Here is a 12,628-nt window from a genome sequence, read left to right on the forward strand (position 1 = left end):
GTCCGGTAACCCACGATACTCTGAAACTTATCCGATACTTCCCGAAACCATTCCGGTGTCCGAATATAACCTTCCAATATATGAATCTCCACCTCTCGACCATTTTGAGACTCCTCATATCTGTGATCTCATCCGGGACTCCGAACAAACTTCGGTCATCAAATCACATAACTCATAATACAAATCGTCATCGAACGTTAAGCGTGCGGACCCTACGGGTTCGAGTGTTGGGGAACGTAGTAATTTCAAAAAAAATCCTACGCACACGCAAGATCATGGTGATGCATAGCAACGAGAGGGGAGAGTGTGTCCACGTACCCTCGTAGACCGAAAGCGGAAGCGTTAGCACAACGCGGTTGATGTAGTCGTACATCTTCACGATTCGACCGATCAAGTACCGAACGCACGGCACCTCCAAGTTCTGCACACGTTCAACTCGATGACATCCCTCGAACTCCGATCCAGCCGAGCTTTGAGGGAGAGTTCCGTCAGCACGAAGGTGTGGTGACGATGATGATGTTCTACCGACGCAGGGCTTCGCCTAAGCACCGCTATGATATTATCGAGGTGGATTATGGTGGAGGGGTGCACCGCACACGGCTAAGAGATCCAAGAGATCAATTGTTGTGTCTCCAAGGGGTGCCTCCCTCCCCGTATATAAAGGAGTGGAGGAGGGGGAGGGGGCCAGCCCCTAGGCGCACCCCATGAGGAGTCCTACTCCCACCGGGAGTAGGACTCCCCCCTTCCAAGTGGGAGTAGGAGAGGAGAGGGAAGGAGAGAGAGGGGGGAAGGAAAGGGGGGTGCCGCCCCCCCTCCTTGTCCAATTCGGACTGTGGGGAATGAGGCGCGCGGCTGCCCTTGGCCGCCCCTCCTCTTCTCCACTAGGGCCCAATAGGCCCATTAGTCTCCCCGGGGGGTTCCGGTAACCCCCCGGTACTCCGGTATATGCCCGAAACTCCCCGAAACCATTTCGGTGTGCGAACATAGTCGTCCAATATATCGATCTTTACGTCTCGACCATTTCGAGACTCCTCGTCATGTCCGTGATCACATCCGGGACTCCGAACAACCTTCGGTACATCAAAACACATAAACTCATAATGTAACCGTCATCGAACTTTAAGCGTGCGGATCCTACGGGTTCGAGAACTATGTAGACATGACCGAGACACGTCTCTGGTCAATAACCAATAGTGGAACCTGGATGCTCATATTGGCTCCCACATATTCTACAAAGATCTTTATCGGTTAAACCGCATAACAACATACGTTGTTCCCTTTGTCATCGGTATGTTACTTGCCCGAGATTCGATCGTCGGTATCTCAATACGTAGTTCAATCTCGTTACCGGCAAGTCTCTTTACTCGTTCTGTAATACATCATCCCGCAACTAACTCATTAGTTACAATGCTTGCAAGGCTTATAGTGATGTGCATTACCGAGTGGGCCCAGAGATACCTCTCCGACAATCGGAGTGACAAATCCTAATCTCGAAATACGCCAACCCAACAAGTACCTGCGGAGACACCTGTAGAGCACCTTTATAATTACCCATTTACGTCGTGACATTTGGTAGCACACAAAGTGTTCCTCCGGTAAACGGGAGTTGCATAATCTCATAGTCATAGGAACATGTATAAGTCATGAAGAAAGCAATAGCAGAATACTAAACGATCAAGTGCTAAGCTAACGGAATGGGTCAAGTCAATCACATCATTCTCCTAATGATGTGATTCCTTTAATCAAATGACAACTCATGTCAATGGCTAGGAAACATAACCATCTTTGATCAACGAGCTAGTCAAGTAGAGGCATACTAGTGACACTCTGTTTGTCTATGTATTCACACAAGTATTATGTTTCCGGTTAATACAATTCTAGCATGAATAATAAACATTTATCATGATATAAGGAAGTAAATAATAACTTTATTATTGCCTCTAGGGCATATTTCCTTCATCGAGAACTATGTAGACATGACCGAGACACATCTCCGGTCAATAACCAATAGCGGAACCTGGATGCTCATATTGGCTCCTACATATTCTACAAATATCTTTATCGGTCAAACCGCATAACAACATACGTTGTTCCTTTTGTCATCGGTATATTACTTGCCCGAGATTCGATCGTCGGTATCATCATACCTAGTTCAATCTCGTTACCGGCAAGTCTCTTTACTAATTCCGTAATGCATCATCCCGCAACTAACTCATTAGTCACATTGCTTGCAAGGCTTATAGTGATGAGCATTACCGAGAGGGCCCAGAGATACCTCTCCGATACACGGAGTGACAAATCCTAATCTCGATCTATGCCAACTCAACAAACACCATCGGAGACACCTGACATTTGATGGCACACAAGGTGTTCCTCCAGTATTCGGGAGTTGCATAATCTCATAGTCAGAGGAACATGTATAAGTCATGATGAAAGCAATAGCAATAAAACTAAGCGATCATTTATGCTAAGCTAACGGATGGGTCTTGTCCATCACATCATTCTTTAATGATGTGATCCCGTTCATCAAATGACAACACATGTCTATGGTTGGGAAACTTAACCATCTTTGATTAATGAGCTAGTCAAGTAGAAGCATACTAGGGACACTCTGTTTGTCTATGTATTCACGCATGTACTAAGTTTCCGGTTAATACAATTCTAGCATGAATAATAAACATTTGTCATGATATAAGGAAATATAAATAACAACTTTATTATTGCCTCTAGGGCACATTTCCTTCATAACATGATGGTGATCCTAGGATCAAAGCTGAACCAAGAGAGAAAAGGAAAGAAAAATAGGCCTAAAGGCTGTATCTCTGAGATGAAATCTTCATGGTTGATCCCCAAACGGGGTCTCTACATGGCTAGCACCTGCTAATCTCCATAGCTCAATCGCTCGCCGGATGGAGCTAATGATGTCGTTTTCTGCTTGTTTCTGAAAGTGCAGGAGTTTGGGCGTGTTTGGTTACATTGCCAATCCAGCCTGGCCTGACGATCCTGACTCTAGTGAGCCGGTTTGAGGGGATGCAGGCAAAAAAAACCAGATGCACATAGTTTGGTTGCCTGCATGCCCCTAGTTGCATGAGACAACCATTTTTGACCCGGCGTTTGGTTGCCCGCATTGTATTAGGCGCACATATGACATGGTGTTTGGTTGCAACCTGCATAAGGTGTTGTCACCACTTCTAACTAGTGGTGAGCTTACCACACACAATCTGAACATATAGTGGCAGCTAGTTAAACAAATGGCAGCTCATCCTAACTACTATCAAATGACAGTTCAAATTATTAAGAGCCATTGGCTAAATAGGGGATAGTTCATCGGTGTTGCTGCTACCAGATCTTCCTCTACCTCTTCCTCTTCTTCTGCTTCTGCTACTACTACTGCTGCTTCTTCTTCTTCTTCCATCTTCTTCAAATCCTGCACTGACCTCTGTTAAGCCACATTGCCTCTACCCACTCCAACCTTTTGTTCTTCCAAGCGTCATTGTCAAATGCCTCCATACCATGGCCGGAGCTAACAACATCATCAGGCTCGACCTCTTCCTCCTTAGGCACGTGTTCATCAAAGCCCCACTGGAGGATCCAGTTATGCAGAATGCAACAAGCAAGAACAAGCTTAACATGAGTGGAGTATGGGTGGAATGGCTTCTGATCCAGGATCTTAAACCTATTCTTCAGAGCTCCAAATGCCATCTCAATAGTTACTCTAAGGCTGGAGTGTCTGAGATTAAACAGCTCCTGTGCAGTTCTAGGATAGTTCCTACCAGAGAAATCGTTGAGATGGTACCTGGTTTTCCTGAAGGGTGGAAGAATACCCGGCCGACATGCATAGCCAGCATCTCCAAGGTAGAACTTGCCGTCGGGGATGTTGGTCCCATCAGGTCGACTCATGTTGCCACTGAGAATGTTAGCATCATGCGCTGACCCCTCCCAGCCAGCCAGCACATAAGTGAACTTCAGATCAAAGTCAACAGCAGCAAGCACATTCTGGCTTGTGTAGTGCTTCCTCCCCCTGTAAGCTGTAGACTGTGACCTAGGAACTCTGGCAGTGACATGAGTACCATCTATTACCCCAATGCAATCCTGAAAATGGCATCACAAGCCTGTGTTAATGCTCAACTTGAACAGTACAAGCATATCAAGCCATGAAAAGTGTATATTGTCAATGCTCACCTTGAAGTATGGATACCATCTTGGGCTTCCGCGAATCTTGGGTGGAGTCTGGCCAGATGGTCTCCTGATCATCTCTCCTCTAAGCTCCTCAATAGCAAGAAGCACCTGCTTGAAGTACCTAGAGATGGTCTCCATTGATCTCCTGAACGTGTTGTGAATGACCCTGAACCTCTGGTTATGGCCAACAACATGGAGGAACATGGCCACTTGTTCGTCGACACTGGTGTTGATGTTATCTTGTAGCAGCCCCCTGCTCCTGAAGGTCTCGACAAGCCTGGCAAATGGTGCTCTTTTCATTTGAAGCATCCACAGAGCCTCGACGTCATTGCAGTTGTAGATGTAGTTTAGATTTTGGATCCTCTCCTGTTCCCGGACAAACAATGGACCATAGCGGATCAAAGGTCTCCCAGCACGACGAACAGCTCTCTGGTGCATGAACATGACCCATGCCCGAATCACATTAATCAGTGTTGCTGTCTGAATTATCAGCCTCATCCGTGCGTCCATAACCTAGTCGACATTGACGGTTCGTTCAGTGGAAAATCGATCCTACACCTAGCCTAATGGCCTAACCACCGAGCTAACAAAGGGGGGAGGGGGTGCTGCTTACCGGCATCAGAGACAAGGACGGCGTAGGGGGGGCCATGGCACAGACAAGGTCGACCAGACGGTGGCCAGCAGCAAGGGGAGCACCAGATCCGCCGCTAACGCCGCCTCTTCCGCCGCAGCCACCGCCGCCTCTAGCGCAGATCTGAAATCGCAGCCGCCGCCGGTAGTGAGGCAATAGGGAAGAAAGGGGGGTAGTGGCTATGGGTGAGCGAGTGAAAGGGGATGAGCCTAGATTTGGCGCCGGGACGGCGCGCCAGATTTCCATCTCCCGCCACCCCCCCTCGCCCTCGCGTCGCACCCGCCTGTGCGACCTCGCGCCGCACTCAGCCTGACTCGCGAGAAACTACCGATCTGAGCGTTTCCAGCGAGCAAGGCTCTGGGCTGCTTTGAGAAGCGTTCGATGCAGGCCCAACAGTGAATCCAGGCAACCAAACAGGCATCTTCCTTCCCGCGCGGGTCTGGTTGGACTCGATGTGGGCAACCAAACACGCCCTTTCTCTCTTGCCAAATCTCCGGCAGCGCTAATAGCAGCGTTGTTTTCACTCCTTTTCTGAATGTTGGCGTGCTTCCGTCGATGATGGCAAGATCAATACCGGTTGAGGCCAATATAGTGGCTCATGGGTTAGCTAAGCATAATCTTTTATCTGATTTTTCATGTATCTGGGACGTTGAGGCCCCTAACTTTATGTTAGTCAGCTTGGTGAACCATGTAGTAACAATTTTCTCAAATGGATAAAGCTTGACTAATGGAACTAAAAAGATCGAACTTGTGTTTCCACAGGAAATAACATGATAACCAGAGCGGAACTTGAATAAGGCGATTAGACGAAACAAGGCAAAAAAAAATCACATCGTGATTGACCACCTTGTACAAGCAGACTGGTCCATGTAGTATGTACACCGTCCAGAAGCATGAGAGTCGAGGAGTGAAGTCTATTTTAAACCCTGATGTTGTAGAGCGTGATGTAAATGAACCTCCACATTTAAATTCCTGAAGTCGGTACTCTATACTCATGGATCCCGGTCAATCTAAATCCTGAAGCAGTTTGGTGCACCGGGAAAATAACGATCCCGGTCGGGATCACTATGCACAGTCACTGACCACCCGGGCCCATGTGTGGCATTAATCTTCCGATCCATCCCAACTCTGTCTCTCCGCGGGATGCGCGGGCGTCCGCGTCGGGCTCTGCCTCAAGCCGTCGCGCCATGGGCAACCAGACCTACTTCCCCACCCTTGACGACCTCTTCGTTAGGACAAGTGTGCGTTGTCCGTCGGCGGCCCGCTCGTTGTCAACTGCAGCGGCTTCAACTTGTCACTTGTCAGGCATGTGCTGTAGCGCCGGCTCCGTCGACGTCAACTTCGCATCCGGCCTCCTGCGGGGTGCACGCAATGTCATACTCCGTCGTGGTCAGCGGCTCAGTGCCAAGATCCTCACGGTCGGATGGTACCGCGGTTAGGACCACGGGAAGCTCCTCCTCAACTGCAGCTTGTGCACCGGCTGCTCCTCCGCGCTCCTGACCAGCAGAACCGCGTCGCCGGTGAAGTGTCGTCAACGTCACGCGCAACATTGGACCTCCTCGACAACTAGTACTTCACGATCGTGCCAGCGCCATGCGCACGTCCCGCGCCCGTGGACAGCCGCATCGACTTCAGTACACTACCGCGAGCAGAGCAACATAGATACGCATCTCAGCAAACACATCATCACTAGCAATCGTCCCTAGGGTGGACCGAGAGCAGACGAAGGCGGTTGGCGGACTCTGGCATCACCGGTTTCACGCTCGACCAGGTCGTCGGCCGCATGGTCAGCGAGCTGCTCTATGCGCGCCTCCTCATGCTAAGCCTCTTCATCCTACCGTGGTGCGAGACTGGGAGATTCAAGAAGAAGATAAAATATGACATGTAGGCCTGTATGAGCAGTGAGAGAAACGACCGATCCCGGTCAAGATTATCCTTCCAAACAGGTATTGGATCAGTGTAGGGTTTAAATTGATCGGGAACGATGAGTATAGGGTATGGACTTCAGGAATTTAGACGTGGAGGTCCATTTACGTCGCGCTCTACAACCTCAGGGTTTGAAACAGACTTCACTCAGAGTCGAGGGTAGCAGGTACCTAGACGTTGACCCGTCGCCTTCTGGGTCCGCAAGCAAGCAAGCAAAGCGAGAAGACGAAAGCTAAAAGACGCTCGAATATCGGGGGAGAACAGCATATAATCCAGGAAAAGGATACGCATCCACCGTCCGAAAAAGCGTTGCACCGGTACGTACGAGACCATGTTCAATCCACACAACCTTTTCGTCCCATTCGGAAAAGCGGTCACCCAACAAGCCGAGAAACGTCGTCCGCCTGGTCACCCGCTGCCGCTGCCCCCACCCCTCAAATACCGACGACGACGACGAGACGAGGCGCGAAGTTCGATTTAGACCGAGATTGTATACTTCAGGGTGCAATCGATCGGGATTTTAATTTGAGATTCGTTTCGTCGAACGTCTACAAATTCACGGTTTAAAATGAACTTATTCTGAATACGAATGCAATGCGTCGACGACCAGATCACGCGCGTGCACGCGCACGGGAGGAGGTAGAGGAGGACGGCGCACGGACGCCAGCTCGCACCATCAGCTGGCCGGCGGCTAGCCCGCCATCATTGCGTGCTCGGCCGGCGCATGCATGCGCGCGTGGCGTGGAGGAGCAGGTGGCTAGCTACGGACGGACTCCTCGTCTGGTCGACGTCGCCGTCGTCTCATTCTCATCGCCTCTTTCCGCTACGGGGAAAAGGGCGGTCAAACCGTGTCGCTGCTGCTTGGTGCCATCCGTTGGCGCTGGTGTCATGGAATGTAATGGGGGCGGCCGCTTGGCTAACTAACCACCCGCTTGTCTCATCCCTCAATAGAAAACAGAAAGAGAGAGGAAAAAAAACCACCCGTTTGTCTGGTTGTAACCATGATTATGAAGCAGCTGTTGAGGATTGTTTAGTCCAAACAAACAGGCCCTTGATGATTGGACTGGAGAGAGCTCATACGCTTCTTCTTTATAAGTGGAGTTGGTATGCTTGAGGAACTCCCACGTACGTAGTATACGTTCTGCTCTGCCATGTACGCGACGCCGGTTACGTCGTTGTCGACGTCACGCACATGAAAAGATAAAGATATGCTGCTCCGGGGAAGTTCGGTGCGCGCATCGGTGCATGTGCCCCGGACGACGAGGCAAGGGAGGGAGCAACGATTAGAAATTATTTTCCGTGTACACACAAACCATGTCAAGTCTACAAACTCTACGGAACCAACCTTTAAATTTTTAAGTGAAATTCCAAGCTCCCCTGCGAAAATAAAAAGAAATTCCAAACAAGTAGTAGGGACTTGCTTAGCTAGTACGTGTAGTGACGTACACTAGTAAAAGGAAGAATTCGAATCATAGCAGCTATTTAAAATAAGGGCATCTTCAACGGCAAGCCGCAAATTCCTCCCGCATTTTTTCGTGGACAAGGGGATCCGTCCGCAAACACGGATACCGGAGGACGCCATCCAATACTAGTCGCATACATTTTAATACGCATTTTGACAAACCGGACAAAATTCATAAAAACCGGTCGATATTCATCAAAGCTCGGAGAAAAAATACCATGCAAATTAATTCTAGCACAACAAGGTCTCAAATTAGACTAGATGCAGAATGTCCAACAAGTTTTTCATGAACGGATCATGTCGTCCCACACGTACTCCCCTTTCAGTTTCATCCAACGGTGTGTGCACGTAAATGGCCGTCCCTCTATCGTGTGGTACACCACGGCAGCGCGTACAGGCTACATATAATGTCTAGACCAACATTGAGTGATGAATCATTCAATAAGTTGAGCAAGAGGGAAAAAACTTATGATCTCGTTCTCTGCCGCGTGCAATGGCCACCTTGCCTCGAGCTAATGAACCACGTCGCAAAATATGGTGACGCTGATCTGGATAGCGTGCTAGCGATACGACAACGACCTCACGTGGCATGGTTGAATGATGTACATGTCGTAGAGCGCAATGTGCTTTCGCGCATGAAACTTTTCACGCACTTGCTCCCAGAAGGACTCCCCTCTGCTCCTGCCTGCGAAGTCTGCGGATACGGCCAGCCACACATCACACAACAACTCATCCTCCATGGTCGAGTAGCTGACCATCCTGCGTACTCTAAAAACGACGTAGTATTTTGAAAGTAAACTCAATGGCATTTGACCGAACACCAGTCGGGCGTGCTGTCCTCCATGGAGCTCGTCGACGGGGGCAGAGTGTACCTAGATACAAACGGCTCCAGGGTGGAAAGCTCCGTCGTAACGGCGAGCGGGCGCGTCATTGCTGGTTGTGCATGTCCGACAATGCCTCTATGCCGGCCGTACGTACAACAACAGTGGCGGAGGTTGAGGGTGCGGATGCAAAGCAAGGGGGAGAAGGGGCGGAGTGGAATGAAATGAGAACGGGAGGGGGATTGGGTGGCCGAGGGTGTCGAAGTCCTATGTTTCGAGTGTCCAAACTCCCCACACTTTATCTCCAATTTGCGGGAGAAATCGCGTCCGGACCGCCACACAGACCGATACAGGCACGTTGGATGGCTTCCTCGCTTCGGACAGATGCGGGCGGTTTTGCGGGTCCGCTTGAAGATGCCCTGGGACGACATGCGGGCGGAGTGGGCGACCAATGCCAATGACACTCTCATCGGATGGGGTTCGCTTCGCCCGAAGGTGCACTCCACGGACTTCAGGACCATCCTTTCCTTATGCTCACAATATGTACGAAACTTTGGAAGCACAGAAACGCGGTCATTCTTATGATGCCATGTCAGCGGTTGAGCAAGTAGTGTTAGAGGTCCTACGGGAATGCCAAGCTTGGGTGGCGGCAAGCCGTATGCATATGGAGGGGGAGGCGTTTCGTGGGCGGTTTCAGGAGTGGAGAGACGTGGGGCAGAGTCCAACTGGGATTAGACAATCTATAGCCGGATTTGGCAAATCCGGCCCCTCAAACGCCCGCGGACGTATCCGGGCACGCCCGCGGGCGCATCCGGACGGCCTCATATTTCTTTCTGTGCATCCACATATCTCAAATCCGGACTCTGAAATCCACGCAAATACATGCACGTCGATCATGCAACACAATGTCACATGTAAATAGCAATTGTTGATATCATAACGTTTACATAAAATTTATTTGAAGTAGCAAACTCAAGCATTGCCTCCTTGGTTGCCATTGTGGATCCACATGTGCTCCATAAGATCATTGAGTAGCGGCGTGTGCACCTGCTGATCTCGAAGATTCTGATACATCTGCAGAAAGTTCGTAAGCTGAGCCGCATCTTGATCTTTCGGGATTTCAACTTGTTCTTCGGGTGCTTCGGAATCATCGGTTTGGGCTACCCCATCACCCTCATCCTCGACAATCATATTGAATAACACAACATGTCATGAGCCGCCACAAAGTTTTTGATTCTCATATCATTGCAGTTCTCAGCATAATTCCCCAACGAGCCTAAAGCACACAAAATGCCATCTCCACGTCCTTCCTAGCCGCTTCCTGCATTGTTGCAAAGTGGCTTTGTTTATTGCCACGCGGCTCGAATATGGTCTTCACAAACGCCGCCCACTGAGGATAGATACCATCAACAAGATAGTACCCCATGTTGTAGTCCTAGCCATTGATATTGTAGTTGCACGGAAGTGATTCGCCATTGCAAAGCCTCCTGAACATCGGAGATCGTTGAAATACGTCGATGTATTTGTAAGAACCGGGCATTCCAAAGAAAGCATGCCAAATCCATAAGTCATGTGATGCCACCGCTTCTAGTATGATGGTGGCCTCTCTTGTGTGACCTTGATACATTTCCCGCAAACCTTTGGGGCAGTTCTTCCATTGCCAATGCAATCAATTGATCCGAGCATTCCTGGAAACCCCCTTGCCTCTCCAATGGCCAACAACTTCTCCATGTCCTGCGCATTTGGTTCTCTGAGATACTCAGGTCCAAACACCTCAACCACGACGCCGGAAAATTCGACAGTTGTCTTCAGGCACGTGCTCTCCCCCATCCCGACCATCCACTACTGCAGGATGGTCCAAACATGAGACTATGATCAGAGACCCTTCGACGAAACTGTGTGCGATGCCATAATCGCAAACGGTGGTGTAAAAAAGTCAGAAAAGGTGCAAAATGTTTGCGATGACGGATGCATCAAACACGGTTCGGATTTTAGTTGCGCGTGTGATGCAGGGCATACGGTTCAGTTCAATTAACTGTTTGGGATGAGGAGGAACAAAAGAAACGGGCAGCCAGATAAAGGCGTGTGCGATATACAGCATACGGTTCACTAGGATGAACTGTGTGTGATGAGGCAACACAATGGAAACGGTTCAACTGAACAAGATGTGTGTGATATGCGGCAAACAGGTCCGTAATCAGAAATGTGTGCGAAGACCAATAATAACACAGATGATTGCTGCTAATAACCCGTGTGATTTGCTCTATCTACAGTAGAATAACATGTATATATATAACTGAAATAAACATCCAACTACATAAGTGACTATACAGATCATTCGCACACACCTTAATCGACAATTGCATGCATTTTAAAATAGGAGAAACGATCGTCTAGTCATCTACTTCTTGTGACGCTCCCGCCACTGCTATGTGGCTCGATCCCTCGTCTGGGGCAGGACGAAGACAGTTCCTCATGTCAACGATCCGCCTGTACATCTCGTAGCTTGTGTACGCGTCCTTGGCCGCGTACTTGACGTGTTCTTCATCCAGTCTCTCATGCCAAACATTGTGCGAGGCGTTCTTGTCCTTCTTGCTCTCTTTCTTCATCTTCGCGTAGTAGGGGTCGATGATGGCCGAGGCGAGGTCAACCAGGGAGTTCAGTTTGTTGTTGTCGCTCCCCCAGACCTTGTAGTGGTGCTGGATGTTGACAAGATTCGGGCATTTCAAGCCCGCAACCTTGAGCGCTTTTATATCGTTGGTGGTGTCCACCGTAGCGAAACTGTAGTCGGAGCTGTTGATAAACCTGGAGAAATGCTCGCAAGGCCTTGTGGCAAGGTGGTAGTGGTAGACGAGGACGTCATGTCGCACGCACAATTGGGCGACGGCAACCTTCTGATGGTGCCCGGCACGACCCATGGTGTACTCGAGGTCGAAGCCGACCACTCGGTACTTGTCCTCGGCAAGGATCCGCTCCATAGTTTGGATGGAGCTCTCCACCGAGACCGGATCGTCCGTGTACACCACCGAGAGGGCCTTCCCCCTCACGTGGGTGTCCACTACGTGATGCGTGGTGAACTGCCCGCCGTTGTCGTCGTCGGCCTCTAGGAGCGCCATTGGAGCCGCTGGATGTCCTCTCTGTATGTGTCGTCGTGGGTGTGCTTATTGTGTCGTGTGACGCGAGAGATATAAGGTAAATGGCCGCAGGAATAAATGGGGGCAGGGCGGCCTGGATTCTCTGCGCGTCCGCATGGCGGTTTTTGCAGCGGGTAACTGCATCGTCACGCCGCATCCGGCGCAACCGCATGCACACGAACGTGCGTGATCGTGCGTCGGCCCCAATCAGTGGCAGCGCGCATGGAGGGACGAGGGCAGAGCACCTGGAGGGACGCGAGAGCAGAGCGCGCGCGGCGGGACGCGAGCAGAGCGCGCCGTGGCCGCCTGAACCGCAAGCAACCACACACATAGAGCAGTTGAACACGCAGAAAATGGTCGCCGGCCGACAGTTGCGTCGCTGCGTAGAGAGCGGCTGTGTGCTACCACCTCCGTCTAGTCTATAGTCCCCTTTATATTCTGTGCCATACTTTGCCCTTAAATTTAATCCACAAAA

Source organism: Triticum aestivum, chromosome 4D, assembly GCF_018294505.1.
Source record: "Triticum aestivum cultivar Chinese Spring chromosome 4D, IWGSC CS RefSeq v2.1, whole genome shotgun sequence".
NCBI classification, from domain to species: domain Eukaryota; kingdom Viridiplantae; phylum Streptophyta; class Magnoliopsida; order Poales; family Poaceae; genus Triticum; species Triticum aestivum.